The sequence below is a fragment of the Vulpes vulpes genome, chromosome 15 (genome assembly GCF_048418805.1).
Source record: "Vulpes vulpes isolate BD-2025 chromosome 15, VulVul3, whole genome shotgun sequence".
In the NCBI taxonomy this organism is placed as follows: Eukaryota; Metazoa; Chordata; class Mammalia; order Carnivora; family Canidae; genus Vulpes; species Vulpes vulpes.
In genome coordinates, this window is record NC_132794.1 from 12,919,218 (window position 1) to 12,933,819 (window position 14,602).

A 14,602-nucleotide genomic window follows, 5' to 3' on the forward strand; every position below is an offset into this window, starting at 1 on the left:
CTTTGCCTGTCTTGTTCATCATCAAATCTCTCTAGTGCCAGTATAGCGCTGCCACAGAGGAAACCCTTAATAAATATTCGATGGGGCAGCCCAGGTGACCCAGTGGTTTAGCGCCGCCTTCGGCCCAGTGTGTGATCCTGGGGACCCGGGATCAAGTCCTGCATCAGGCTCCCTGCATGGAGCCTGCTTCTCCCTCTGCCTCTCTCTCTCTCTCTCTCTCTCTCTCTCTCTCTGTGTGTGTGTGTGTGTGTGTGTGTGTGTCTCATGAATAAATAAATAAAGTCTTTAAAATAAATGAATAAATATTTGATGAATAAATTAGTTGGTATCCAAAGAAAATCCAGGCTGTTTATATTCCTTAATTCTGCATTTTGCTAAGGAAAGGATATTTGTGTCAAGTGTGCTACTGTGATTATGTATATATTTGGTCTTCCATGTCTGGCCCAAAGCCCCCCCTTGAATTCCCTAAGTGATAAGAACATTAATGAAATGACTTCTGGAAGCACCTAAGAATGGGAACTGGTTGCCCTGAGAACCAGCCATGTGATAAGAAGGTTAGAACTGGAAGTCCCTGACCTACACTAGGGAGAAGGACTGGAGATTGGATCAATCACCAGTGGCCAGTGGTTTAATCATTCAAGCCTATCCAATAGGTCTCTGTAAAAACCTAAAAGGACTGGTCTAGAGAGCTTGTGGGTTGGTGAACACGTGAAGATTTAGGGAGATTGGCGCCCCTAGAGAGGGCATGGAAGCTCCACGCCGTTTCCCCACGCCTGTGCATCTCTTCCACTTGACTGTTCCTGAGTTATAATAAACCAGAAATCTAGTAAGTAATGTGTTCCTCTTAAGTTCTGTGAGCCCCCTAACAAATTAATCAAGGCCAAAGAAGGGGTCCTTGGAACCTCCAGTCTATATAACTGGTGGGTCAGAAGCCCAGGTGACAAACTAATAGAAAGTCCTATTTCAGTCATATCACATTCATACTGAAGGAGCTGACCATGAAACGATCATGAAATGATCACTGAGATGGATCAGGTCTCTGGGATCAATCCACAGACTTCCACATTTGGAAGACTATAACAGACCCCTATCCAGGAATATTAGCTGAAGCTCCAAACCAAGAATAGCAGTGACATGTTACAAGACCCTAACATTCTTTTTCTTTCTTTCTTCTTTCTTTCTTTCTTTCTTTCTTTCTTTCTTTCTTTCTTTCTTTCTTTCTTTCTTTCTTTCTTTCTTGTTTTATTTATTTATTTGAGAGAGAGAAAGAGAGAGCATGAGCAGGGGAGAGGAATAGAGGGGGAGGGAGAAGTAGGCTCCCTGATGAGCAGGGACACCCTCTCCACTCAGGGCTCTATCATAGAACCCTGAGATCATGACCTGAGCCGAAGGCAGCTGATTAACCCACTGAGTGACCCATATCCTCCAAGACCCTAACATTCTTTTTTTTCAGACAGTGTGTCTCTCATGAATAAATTAATAAATGCTATATGTTGGCAATTGAACTCCAATACATTTTTTTTTAAAATAATAATAATTGGGGGGATAAAAAGCAAGCTCGACATGGGACTGGATCCCGAGTCTCCAGGATCAGGCCCTGGACTGAAGGCGGCGCTAAACCGCTGAGCCACATGGGCTGCCCTGACCCTAACATTCTTTTTTTTTTTTTTAAAGATTTTATTTATGATAGACATAGAGAGAGAGGCAGAGACACAGGCAGAGAACAGGCTCCATGCAGGGACCCCGACATGGGACTCAATCCAGGGACTCCAGGATCACGCCCTGGGCCAAAGCAGGCACTAAACTGCTGAGCCATCCAGGGATCCCCTGACCCTAACATTCTTAAGAGAGAGGTAGGGATCTCTCCTTATAAGTTGCTAAGAAGTGACTAGACCAGGTGTTTTTTTTTTTTTAAGATTTTATTTATTTATTCATGAGAGATACAGAGAGAGAGAGAGGCAGAGACACAGGCAGAGGGAGAAGCAGGCTCCATGCAGGGAGCCTGATGTGGGACTCGATCCCAGGACTCCAGGATTTCACTGTGGGCCGAAGGCAGGCGCTAAACCACTGAGCCACCCAGGGATCCCCCTGGACCAGTTTTTGACCTGGAACCATGCCCTCCTGTGGGCTTTATAGGAGAAAGGGAGGGATCAGTCAGCCTGATCAGCGTGAGCATTTCTTTGAAGAACATATTGGTTATAGAAGGGAAGGGTGATTTTTTACTGCTACCCCCCAGACTCAAGGCAAATAATGCCTGGAGTGTGGTTGGTTGCCTGCCTGCCAAGGACAAAGACCCAATACCAGGCCAAGCTGGAGGAGGTTCAGAGAATGGCTAGTGGGGGACAGCAGTTGTAGGGTGTTGTGGGGTGAGGAGGAGTTGGGAGATGGAGGAGGACTTTTTTTTTTTTTAAGATTTTATTTATTCATGAGGCACACACACACACAGAGGCAGAGACACAGGGAGAGGGAGAAGCAGGCTCCCTACAGGAAGCCCGACGTGGGACTCTCAATCCCGGGTCTCCAGGATCACGCCCTGGGCAGAAGGCAGCGCTAAACCACTGAGCCACCCAGGCTGCCCTGCTTTTCACTTTACTTTCTGTTCTGCTTAATTTTTTTAAAAGATTTTATTAAGTAATCTCTACACCCAACATGGGGCTCAAACTTAAAATCCCGAGATCAAGAGTCACAAGCTCCAAGATTGAGCCAGCTGCTTAATTTTTAATTGTCAAAAAGCTGGTTAAATTTACTGCTTGCTAAAAAAAAAAAAAAAAAAAAAAAAAAAAAAATTATTGCTTGCTTTGGCAGTACATATACTAAAATTGGAACTATACAGAAAAGGTTAGTTATGACTCCTCCACAAGGATGACACGCAAATTCATGGTGTTCCATATTTTTAACAGGATGAACACTGTGTAATGTATAGAATTATTGAATCGTTATACTTGAATAAAAAGTAAAAAGACTGAATAAATGGGAAAGACAGCCCATGTTCCTGGATAGGAAGAATAAATATTATAAAGATACCAATTCTCAAATTATTTTATATTTTAATGTGATTCTAATGAGAATTCCACTGGAGTGTTTTTTTTGTTTTGTTTTGTTTTTTTGTTTTTGGTGGAATGCTGACAAAGGATTCGAAAACTTGTTTGGAAGAATAAATTGGTGAGAATGACTTAGCAAATTTGTTTTAAATTTTTTTTATAAATATAAAAATATTTATATTTAATTTGTTTAAAAGCCACTTTGGCTCCTCTCTTATGAGAGTGACACTTGGAGATGTTAAATCAATGCTTCCCTAGGTTTTTTTTGTTGTTGTTGTTGTTGTTTTGGCTTTTTAAGTCTTCGGGTTTTTTTTTTTTTTCTTATTTATTTGCGGGAAAGAGCAAGCAGGCACAAGCAGGGAGCAGCAGAGGGAGAGGGAGAAACAGACTCCCCACTGAACAGGGAGCCTGACATGGGCTCAATTCCAGGACACCGAGATCGTGACCTGAGCAGAAGGCAGACACAACCAACCAGCTGAGCCACCCAGACACCCCTGTTTTCATTTAATTCCGGTTAAGGGGCACCTGGCTTGGTCAGTAGGTAGAGCATATGACTTGATCTTGGAGTCATGAGTTCAAGCCCCACATTGGGTATAGAGGTTACTTAAAAAATATAACAACAACAACAATAATAATAATTCCAGTTAGTTAAAATACAGTGTTATAGTAGTTGCAGGTATGCAGTACAATGAATGCTTCCCCACCTCTCACATGCATAAAATCACCTGAAGATCTTGTTAATACAGGCTCTGTTTCAGCAAATATGGGGTGGGGCCTGATGTAACACATTTCCATCAAGCTCCCAGGTATCTGTCTACTGCTGGCACATGGACCACACTTTGAGTAGTGAAGGTTAAGGAACTTGCCCAAGGCTACCCAGCCAGGACTGGAATTCTGATCATTTGTGTACCTAAATAAAATTGATATTTACTCTTTTTTTTTTTTTTTAAGATTTTATTTATTCATGAGAAATGCAGAGACACAGGCAGAGGGAGAAGCAGAGTCCATGCAGGGACCCTGACGTGGGACTTGATCCCAGGACTCCAGGATCACACCCTGGGCCAAAGGCAGGTGCTAAGCTGCTGAGCCACCCAGGGATCCCTGACATTTACTCTTGACAAATAAAATAGGTCTACATATTTACTAAAAAAAAAAAAAAAAGATGGACTCACTCTTGCCTTTTTCTTTCAGTTTATGTTGAACAACCCCTGAAAACCAGAATGTTCTAGATGGTTGCAATGCTACCTGCATTGTCTGTTATGCTGGTTATTTCCATGTTGGTGTGGGGAAATGATTTATTTTAAAACAATTACAAATGATTCTGTTAAATCGCAACCTTCAGTAGAGTTATGTTTCCCCTTAAGCAGTTATGCAACCAGTTATATAATCAGCAGCGTGGCATAGTGCCCTTTGTACTTGCCAGGAGTTTGCTAGAAAAGAGCCCACCAGAGGGTAAAGATGTTCCTTACTCCTTTCCTAACCCTACCCCTGGGGCCATCAAAGGGAACCATGCTTATCCCACTGAGCTGTCCTCCTTGGCCATCCCAAGGATCCTGGGTGGCAATGAGTCACTCTGGAGTCCTGTGTGCCAGGCCATTCATTGCATGGTGCCCTCCTGGCCCCACTGAGTGGGAGTGTTCATTAGACTCCTTTTACAGATAAGGAAAGGGAGGCTCCGGCTCATTACTTTTTGCCTAAGGTTACAAACCCAGGACTCAAAGCTTCATCCTTCTGAGGCCAGAGTCCCTGCTCCTTCTCGCTTCACTGTGCAGAAAATCATAGGGTTCCCCTTCGGGCAAGTGCTGGAGGAAGCCCTGGAGCCTTTTTGGTGGGTTTCAGTAGAGCAGCCCAAGGCCCTTTTCTGTAATCTGCCTTTCTTCCTCATGGAGAGCACTGTAGTTTTCTTAATTTTTCTGTAAAGGAGATTCATTTCTGTTTCAAACATTTGGAAGTCACATCTCAGCCAGTTCAGTTCACCTTATTTGATTCCACATATTCTGGGGTGAGTCAGGGCTTCTTCATCAAGTCAAGGTTGTTTCTCTTTTCTTTTCCCACAGAAGCTCTTAACATTGCTGACTCATTCTTGTCTTTCAAGCCTTTATTTCAATGTCACCTTCTTTTTTTTTTTTTTTAATTTATTTGTTTTAAGTAATCTCTGCACCCAATATGGGGCCTGAACTCACAACCCTGAGATCAAGAGGGACATGCTCTTCAAGCTGAGTCAGCCTTCTTAAAGAGACCACTGCTGACCACCAGAAAACCACCCAAACACTGTTTTACTCCCTTATAAACAGTGGCCACCTGCTAGTATGTATTTGGTTTATTTTTGTCATTTGTGTCTGCCCATCATCACTCCCACCAATGCTTGACATTAATGGGTGCTCAGTAAATATTTGTTAATCAATAAGTATGCCTGGGAGGAGGCTTTTGGTTCATTTGTGGGAATGAGACAGGGTAATGGAAGGGGGGCATCGATCACTAATGACAAGGCTTCTCATTATTTCAGTCTTGTGCCCAAAATAAGCACCCATCAAGGCTTTGGTAACCCAAGTGTTGAGTTTGGGTCTCTCCAAGCTTTTGTCTGTGTTAGGAAGAAATAAAATAGTTGCCTCTGGCTGTGGCTTCCTTTCCAAGGAAGGCTGGAAGAGAATGAAAATCCCGAGAACAGCTGGGATGGGTTTGGGGAACTGGACAGAAGTTCTCCTGTCCTCCTTTAGGACACAGAGTTGCGCTTAGAGGAAGCTCTGAGGGAAAGTGAACAAGACTTTTCTTCTCACTCCCAGCTCCCTGCTTGCCCCTCCTTCTCCTCTTCCCCTCTATTGTAAGGTTTGGCCTCATCTCTATTGAACTTTGTCCTATTTAGAGGTAGAATAATTTTCCAAGTGTCAACAACATTCCCACGGCTAAGATTTAAAAAGTGAATAAAAGAGGTGAATTTACACCTTTTGCACAAATTGCAAGCCAATTTTCATTGTAACAGTACCTCACCAGGAAATGTAATTTGATGAAGAATGAGGTTTGTTAATCTTTTGGATTCCTTTTTTTTCTTTTTGGCTGCCCAAACTGAAAATGTGCGCCCCCTAAGGGTCTGGCTGCACTCAATCAGAGAGAGATACTGAGGCCAGCTGGACCTGACCCCAGAAACAAATGGGGTCAAGGAAGCACTTTCCTTCCATCCATGATGAGCAGAGGAAAGTATGGGGCGCAAATTCTCAGTCACCAGAATCGACTGCTTTTTCTTGCAGAGGGCCGTTGTTAAATTCACTTCTGCGCTCCCCTATGCCACTCCTCCCTTCTGCTCTGCTCAGTTTCCATTTTCCAGTCCTGCTACGCAGCCAGGTTGGGATTTCTCCATCAAAGTTGTGCAGCTGCAGAGGCTGAGAGGTGCAGGTACTCCACTTGTAATGGATTACAAGGAAAGGGCGTTATGCAATAAAGATTTAACTTTGCCCAAAGAGAGATCTGGTCTTTTTCCTGAACCCCCAGGAGGTGATCTCTAAACCCTGAGAATGTGCTGCCTGATAAGAGTGATTTTGTTTACTTGGATGTCTTGGGTCATGGCAGATAGTCTGACAATGCAATTTGTAGTGAGGGCTTTGGTCAGGTGGTATTGGCTCAGCCTTAGATAGACCGGAGACCGAGGTCAGCCATGTGGGCAGCCAACCATGTCCACAAGATCCCAAGAGCCCCAAGAAAAACTCCGCACTCATGGCTTGAGTAAACTTTCCTGGTTGGCAATAGTCCATGCATATTGTCATGAATTGTTGCTAAGAATCAACACTCTCCACTTTACTGGGAGAGGACAGCTGAGGCTTTGTGTATGTATGGAACTCTCCTGGGCCCTACCTGATGCATCTCTTCCCTTGGTTGATTTTAATCTGTATCCTTTCACTGTGATACATCAGAACAGTAAGTATAATAGGTTTCAGCAAGTGCTGAGAGTCCTTCTTGTGAATTCTTGAAATTGGGGTGCTTAGGGTGGGGATCCCTAGACTTGCTGTGGGTGTCAGAAGTGAAGGTAGTCTTGAGAACTGTTCCCTAACTTTACAGGCACTTACTAGGAATCCGAATGTGTCTGTCTAGTCCTGTATTCTCCACTTGCTGGCTGAAGAAGCCATTTCATCTCCTTGAACCTCCTTTTCCTCACCACTCAAGGAGGAGGGTGTTGTCTGTGTGCCCTCTGGAAGAGATTGCTGTGCAGATTGAGATGGAAGCAAAATGTCTGGGCAAGTTGTCCAGTTCCATGCAAGTGCACCACTGGCACAAATGTATCGAGTGCCCACTCTCATTCTAGGCAAATTTGGTGATGATGATGATGATAATGATGATGATGATGATGACCGTGAGGACCCCATTCCTGCAATCTGACTAACCTTATCTGTCTAGACAGGGAGGAAAAAGGGATTGGGATTGAAAGATTACCTGGAACCTGAGTGGAAGCCATTTCTCTGATAGAATGTCTTAGGAGCCACTTATCTGGTGAAAGAGTGCAAGCTCTGTGCACATCACAAGACACACATTGAAGCCACAGTGTGCCGTCACCAGGACAAAAACTCAAAATCTTGACAAACTACTCTGTGGCAAGTGGGGAAGTGGATATTCATACTTGACTGGTGGAAATCCAAAATGGTACATCCCCTGATGAAGGGAACAAAGCAATATCTAACAAAAGTATGTAGTATTTACCTTTGACCTAGAAATATCACTTCTAGGTATTATCCTGACTCACACATCCCCATATATATTTTCTCTATATCTTTCATCTATTCACATTTTTGGCCCATTTGCTCATTAACACTCCATATATGTACATGTTTGTATGCGTCCAGATATATATATATATATATATATATACATAGAGAGAGAGAGACATCTATCTTATGTAGTGACATATTTGCTGAATCACTGAGACTAATTATATACTCTTTGCACCTAAATAATTCAGAGTATATCTCTTAAGAACAAAGACATTCTCTTGTATAATCTCAGAAAAATCATCAAATTCAAGAAATTAATATAATATTGTTGCTTAATATATTTCTCATAGTCACATTTTGCTGATTGTCCCAATAATATCCTTTATAAACCTTTGTTCTCAGACTTGGCTCCAACCATGGATTAAGCAAGATATTCAATTGTCAAATCTCTTTAATCTCCCATAATCTGGAAGCACTCCTCCGCCTTACTTTGTCTTGACATGTACATTTTTGAAGAGGACAAATGCCTCATTTTTTAGAGGGCCCCTCAATTGGGGTTTATCTGATTGCTTCCTTGAGATTATTCTGGTTCCACATTTTGGTCTGGAGTAACATGATTTCAGTTTGTCCTGTTAGTGTTTGAGTATTGGACACTTGCTGTGGTGGTCAACATTATGATGTCTGGGAGAGTTCTCCACTCTAAGGGTACTTTTTCCTCTGTATAATTAATAACTCACCTGTGGGGAGATACTCAGAGCCTTTGTTAGTATCCTACTCCAAACTGTCTCACCCCAAAGAATATGTTAATGAACTCAGATTTTGTAAAGAAAATGGAGTCTTCCCTGACTTTGGCAAGATCCTAAAAATACACCCATCGGTGCCGTATCGATTTTCAGGGTAAACAAGACAGCTTCAAGCTCAGGAGTCTTTACCTGGTGTCCCCAGGGTATCCTTGGATAGAACTGAGGGGGTCCTAAATTTGGCTGAGAAAGCAATTAGGTTGATATTTTCACCAACCTCTTAGTAAAATTCATTATTCTTTTCAATTATGAATGAGACAACAAAGCATAACAGTACCAATGGCTGTGTCACCCATGGAAATTCCAGATGTTTTATATCACATTACAACTGACACAGAATATTATTTACATTCATCATTCCTTTGATATCATAAGAGTTATTAGACTCACCACTAGTTATTCATTGTATTGATAAAGAAAGCCCCTATATTACATATCAGATTTTAAATACGTTTTGGTGTTAGGATTTCAACAATATTTCCTTTGTAAATCTGTGTATCTTATTTTCTGCACTTGTCCTAATGTGTTTGGGCTGTTAGAACAAAATACTAAAGGCTGGTAGCTTATAGACAACAGACATTTATTTCTTACAGTTCTTGGGGCCTGCAAGTCTGAGATCAGGGGATTGGCAAGGTCAGGTTCTGATGAAAGCCATTTTCTGTTGGCTGCATCCCCACATGGTGGAAGGGGCTAGGAGCACTGCCTGGTTGGTCTCTTTTGTAAGAGCACTAATCCCATTCATAGGGGCTCCTCTCTCCTGACCTAAGCCACCTCCCAGAGGCCTTGCTCCTAATTACCATCACACTGGGTGTTAGGAATTCAACATATGAATTTGTGGGGGACACAACCAACCAGACCATAGCAGCACTTAGGAACATTATCCAGAGCAGGAATCCATGGCATAGGAAAGGTTAACAACACTTGCCTCTGTCTTCTCTCCTTTCCAGCTAGTCCTCCTTACTTGTGCAGAATCACCTTTTGGGGTTTGTTTTGTATTGTTTTTTAAATATTTTATTTATTTATTCATGAGAGACATAGAGAGGCAGAGACATAGGTAGAGGGACAAGCAGCCTCCATGCAAGGAGCCCGATCTGGGACTCGATCCTGACATTCCAGTATCACGCCCTGGGCTGAAGGCAGGCGCCAAACCGCTTAGCCATCCAGGCGTCCCCAGAATCACCTTTTGAATACACCAGCCCAGGCAGCCCGGTGGTGCAGCGGTTTAGCCCTGCCTGCAGCTCTGGGTGTGATCTTGGAGACCTTGGATCAAGTCCCATGTTGGGCTCCCTGCATGGAGACTACTTCTCCCTCTGCCTGTGTCTCTGCCTCTCTCTCTCTGTCTCTCATGAATAGATAAATAAAATATTTAAAAAAAATGAATACACCAGCCCTCCGGGTTTTTCTCCATGGAGCCCGACGTGGGACTCGATTCTGGGCCTCCAGGGTCACGCCCTGAGCTTAAGGCTGTGCTAAACCACTGAGCCACCTGGGCTGCCCGATAGATAATTTTATTTTATTTTTTATTTATTTTTTTATTTTTTTCCGATAGTTAATTTTATGTGTCAGCCTGACTGGGCCCTGGGGTACCCAGACATTTATTCAAACATTTTTCTGACTGTATGTAAAGGTTTTTGTTGGTGGTGGTGGTGGTTTGTTTTGTTTTTTTTATGAGAATGACATTTGAATGGGTAGACTGAGTAAAGCAAGTTGTCCCCTCATTCCCCATATAGGTGAGACTCATGCAATCAACTGAAGACCTAAATAGTTCAAAAAGACTGAATAAGAAGGAACTTTTCCTGCCTGAATCTCTGAGTCAGAACATCCATCTTCTCCTGCCCTCCAACTGTTACGTACATCAACCCTCCTGGTTCTCCAGCTTGCCCACTTCTCAGCCTCCATCACCACGTGAGTGAATTCCTTATTTTATATATATATATATGTGTGTGTGTATATATATATAATATTATATATGTGTATATATTATATATTATATATGTGTGTGTGTGTATATATATACACACACACACACACACACATATGCACACAGGCAGTGTGCAGCCTATTGGTTCTGTTTCTCTGGAGAACCCTAATAGACTTTGCTACCAAGTCATACATATTTCTTTGTGTCCCTGTGCAAGCATGAACTTGCTGCATGATGGGCAGGCACATGCTTAAGTTCTCTGTTCTGAGGCCCCTCCCTCCAGGCTGGATGAACTTGGTTATGCAACTGCAGCTGTGTTGTGAGAGTTTGTGACACCTCACATTTTCATTGACACTTTATTTGCATTTTTTTAAGTTTATAGCAGCTCCTTTCTGTTCGACAGCCTTACTGGCTGCATTCAGCAGGAAGTTGAACACGCGTCAAAGGGCCCACAGGAACTCATGTCCCACCTCCTGTCTTCCCACTGGGCAGCTTTTTGCCCCATCTCTTATTCATGAACTACCCCCTCCTGCTTCTAGCTAAGTGGGCCTTGTGATGCTCCTCAGCCACACCCCTTGCTCTGAGCCCCTTGCTCTGCCTGGACAGCTCCTCCCACAGACACACTCCATCACTTCTCCTTAAAGATGTTTGTGATGTTGCAATTTATAATAAGAAATATGTATTTGGTCTTTGTCCTCAGCCCTGGCACAGAGCTCCTAAAACCCTTGGAATTTCCTAAGTGACAATAGTGATAAGGTGTCTTGATATTCAGAAGAAGCCCCTCTCAGGCACACTTGAGCTTATGTTAACACAGTGACTTTTGGAAAGCCCCTAAGGATGATGGCTGGTTGCCAGAAACAGGTATATGATTAGAGGCTGAAACTTTCAGCCTCATCCCCTGACCTTTGGGGAAGAGAAAGAGGCTAGAAGTTGAATCAGTTGCCAATCAGTGATTTCATCAATCATGCCTCTGTAGTGAAGCTTCCATAAAAACCCAAAAGAATGGGTTTCAGAAAGCTTCTAGGTTGGTGAATACATGGAGATGCTTGGAGAACAGTCACCCAGAGAAGTCATGGAAGCTCCGCACCCCTTCCCACAGACCTTGCCCTCTGCATCTCTTCCATCTGACTGTTCCTGATTATACTGTTCTATAATGAGCCAATCACCCAGTAAGTTAAATGTTCCTCTCAATTCTGTGAGCCTCACTAACAAGTTAATGCAGCCCAAGGAGGGAGTTGTGAGATCCTCCAGTTAATAGCCAATGACCAGGAGCATAGATAACAACTTTGACTTGCAATTCGCTTCTGAAGGGTGTGGGTGGGGGGAGGGAGGGGGAGTCTAGGGGGATTGAGCCCTTAACCTATGGGATCTGACACTATCCACAGGTAGATAGTGTCGCAGATACATAGTGTCAGAATGGAGTGAACTGCCCATGGAGCTGGAGAAAACACATATTGGAATTTCATTCCGTTATCTTTGCCTCTGGTGGAGGTGAGCATAAATTCATATGACTTCCATTCACACATGTTTTCTTTCTATTCACGGTTTTTTATATAATCCCTTGTTTCAGTTAAAGTTATTAGTCTTTTTTTCACCCTTATAGTGTATTTATTAGATTAAGAGAACATCTTTCCTGGTGATAATAATTTCTAAGTATCATTTTCCTTTTAATTGCAGTAAAATATACACAACACAGATTTACCCTTTTTAAGTGTACACTTCAGTGGCATTAAAGTATGTTCAGGGATGCCTGGGTGGCTCAGTGGTTGAGAATCTACCTTCTGCTCAGAGCGTGACCAGGGTCGCAGGATCAAGTCCCGCATCGGGCTCCCCATGGGGAGCCTGCTTCTCCCTCTGCCAATGTCTCTGCCTCTCTCTGTGTGTCTCTCATAAATAAATAAATAAAATCTTAAAAAAAAAGTACGTTCACATTGTTATGTAAACAACACCACCAACCATCTCCAGATCATCATTCCTGGCTGTAATTATTTCTGTTCATTCATTCATCCATTCATTTATTTATTTTTTAGTCATCTCTACACCCAGTGTGAGGCTTAAATTTATAATCCTAAGATTAAGAGTCCCATGCGCTATTGACTGAGCCAGTCAGGTGCCACTTTTTTTTTTTTTTATTGTGGTAAGATATACCACAGTTAAATGCCACTGTGGCATTAAGTACATTCACATTGTTATGTAACCATCACAACCATCCAGCTCCAGAACTTTCTCATCATTCCAAACTGAAACTCTAAACCCATTAAACAAGAACTCCCCATTTCCCTCCCCCAGCCCCTGGTACCCTCCATTCTACTCCCTTTCTCTGTGAATCTGGCTACTCTGGTATCTCCTATAAGTGGAATCACATAGTGCTTGTCTTTTTGTGACTGGCTTATTTCACTTAGCATAAACTTCATCCAGGTTGTAGTATCTGTCAGAATTTCCTTCCTTTTTTTATTTTTAAAGATTTTATTTATTTATTTATTCATGAGAGATATATATATAGAGAGAAGCAGAGACACAGGCAGAGGGAGAAGCAGGCTCCACGCAGGGAGCCCGACGCGAGACTTGACCCTGGGACCCCAGGATCACGCTCTGGGCCGAAGGCAGGCACTAAACCACCGAGCCACCCAGGGATCCCCAGAATTTCCTTCCTTTTAAAGGCTGCATAATATTCTGTCGTGTGTATGTACCACATTTTGTTTATCCGTTCATCCATTAGTGGACAATTAGGTTGTACAGTATTGGTTTTGATACTCAGATTTTCTCAGCTTGGAGCCTTGGGAACTCCATCAGATTAGTTCTGAGTTTTCATGACAGGACACTACTGCTCTTTGCTCTTGCTTTCCATGGCAGAGATCTCACTCCTCCCCTACATTCCCTGCCAAAAATCTGAGTTTGGTCTTTTTCAAAGAATCCTGGGTTTCTTTTAGTTGGTAATGGCATTTACACACCAAAATGTGGGCCTGTGTACTACCTGTGTCTTAATTTTCTTACTAGATTCTCTTCCTTGAAGAGAGCAGCTACATCTTATTCACCTTTGTTTCATTACAGTACTTTACCCATAGCAGGTATGGAATCAATTATTATTCCTTTAGATTCAAAAAAATCTCTTCACTCTTGGTGTGCCTGAGCGGCTCAGTTGGTTAAGCATCCAACTTTTGGTTTCAGCTCAGATCATGAGACCAAGCCCTGTGTCTGTCTCTGTTCTGGGCATGGAGGCAGCTTGGGATTCTCTCTCTCCCTCTGCTCCTCCTTTCCCCCCACCACGTGCTTGCTTTCTCTCTGAAAAAAAAAAAAAAAAGTTTTATTGAGGTATATAATTGAAATATAATGTTATATTTGTTTCAGGTGTACAACATAATGATTCCATATTTGTTTATGTGGTGAAATGATCACTAGATTTCTAGTTAGCATCTGTCACCAAATGTACTTATAAATTTTTTTTTCTTTTGGTGAAGACTTTAAAGATCTACTCTCTTAACAACTTTCAAATATGAAACACAGTATTATTACCTATAGTTACCATGCTGTACCTTATATCCCCGGGACTTCTCTGTTTTGTAGCTGGAAGACTGTACTGTTTTGTTCCTCTTCACCTGTTTCTCCCCTGGCCCACTTGTCTCCCCAGCAACCACCAATCTGTTCTCTGGATCTATGGGCTTGTTTTTTTGTTTGTTTTGTTTTTTAGATTCCACATATAAGTGAAATGATATAGCATTTGCCTTTCTGACTTATTTCACTTTGCTTAATGCCCTTGGGTCCACCCATGTGTTACAAATAGCAGAATTTCATTGTATACCATATTTTCTTATGTAGTCATCCATCAGTGGACACTCGGGTTGTTTCCATGTCTTGGCCATTGTAAATAATGCTGCAGGGAACATGGGGTTGCACATATATCTTTTCAAGTTAGTGTTTTCATTTTCTTTCTTTCTTTCTTTCTTTCTTTCTTTTTTTTTTTTTTTTTTTTACAGATTTTATTTATTTATGAGAGACAGAGAGACCATGAACGAGGGGTGGGGAGAAGAAGCTGGCTCTTCCCTCAGTGGGGAGCCTGACGTGGGGCTCAGTCCCAGGACCCTGGGATCATGACCTGAGCCAAAGGCAGATGTTCAACCACTGAGCACCCAGGCATTCCAGTGT

General features: G+C 42.5%; 1 protein-coding gene and 1 non-coding gene across 3 annotated transcripts in view; both read left to right on the forward strand.

Moving 5' to 3' along the window:
- TIAM1 (TIAM Rac1 associated GEF 1) overlaps positions 1-14,602 on the forward strand; it is a 474,570-nt gene that overhangs the window by 17,040 nt on the left and 442,928 nt on the right. For both annotated transcript variants that reach the window (XM_072740856.1, XM_072740854.1), the window contains exon 2: positions 10,269-10,443. The gene's annotated coding sequence lies outside the window, so the exon portion shown is untranslated. The remainder of the gene's footprint in view (positions 1-10,268; positions 10,444-14,602) is intronic.
- On the forward strand, positions 2,794-2,895 carry LOC112909300 (U6 spliceosomal RNA). The gene has a single exon (XR_003233092.1). It is a non-coding gene; the product is annotated as a U6 spliceosomal RNA (small nuclear RNA).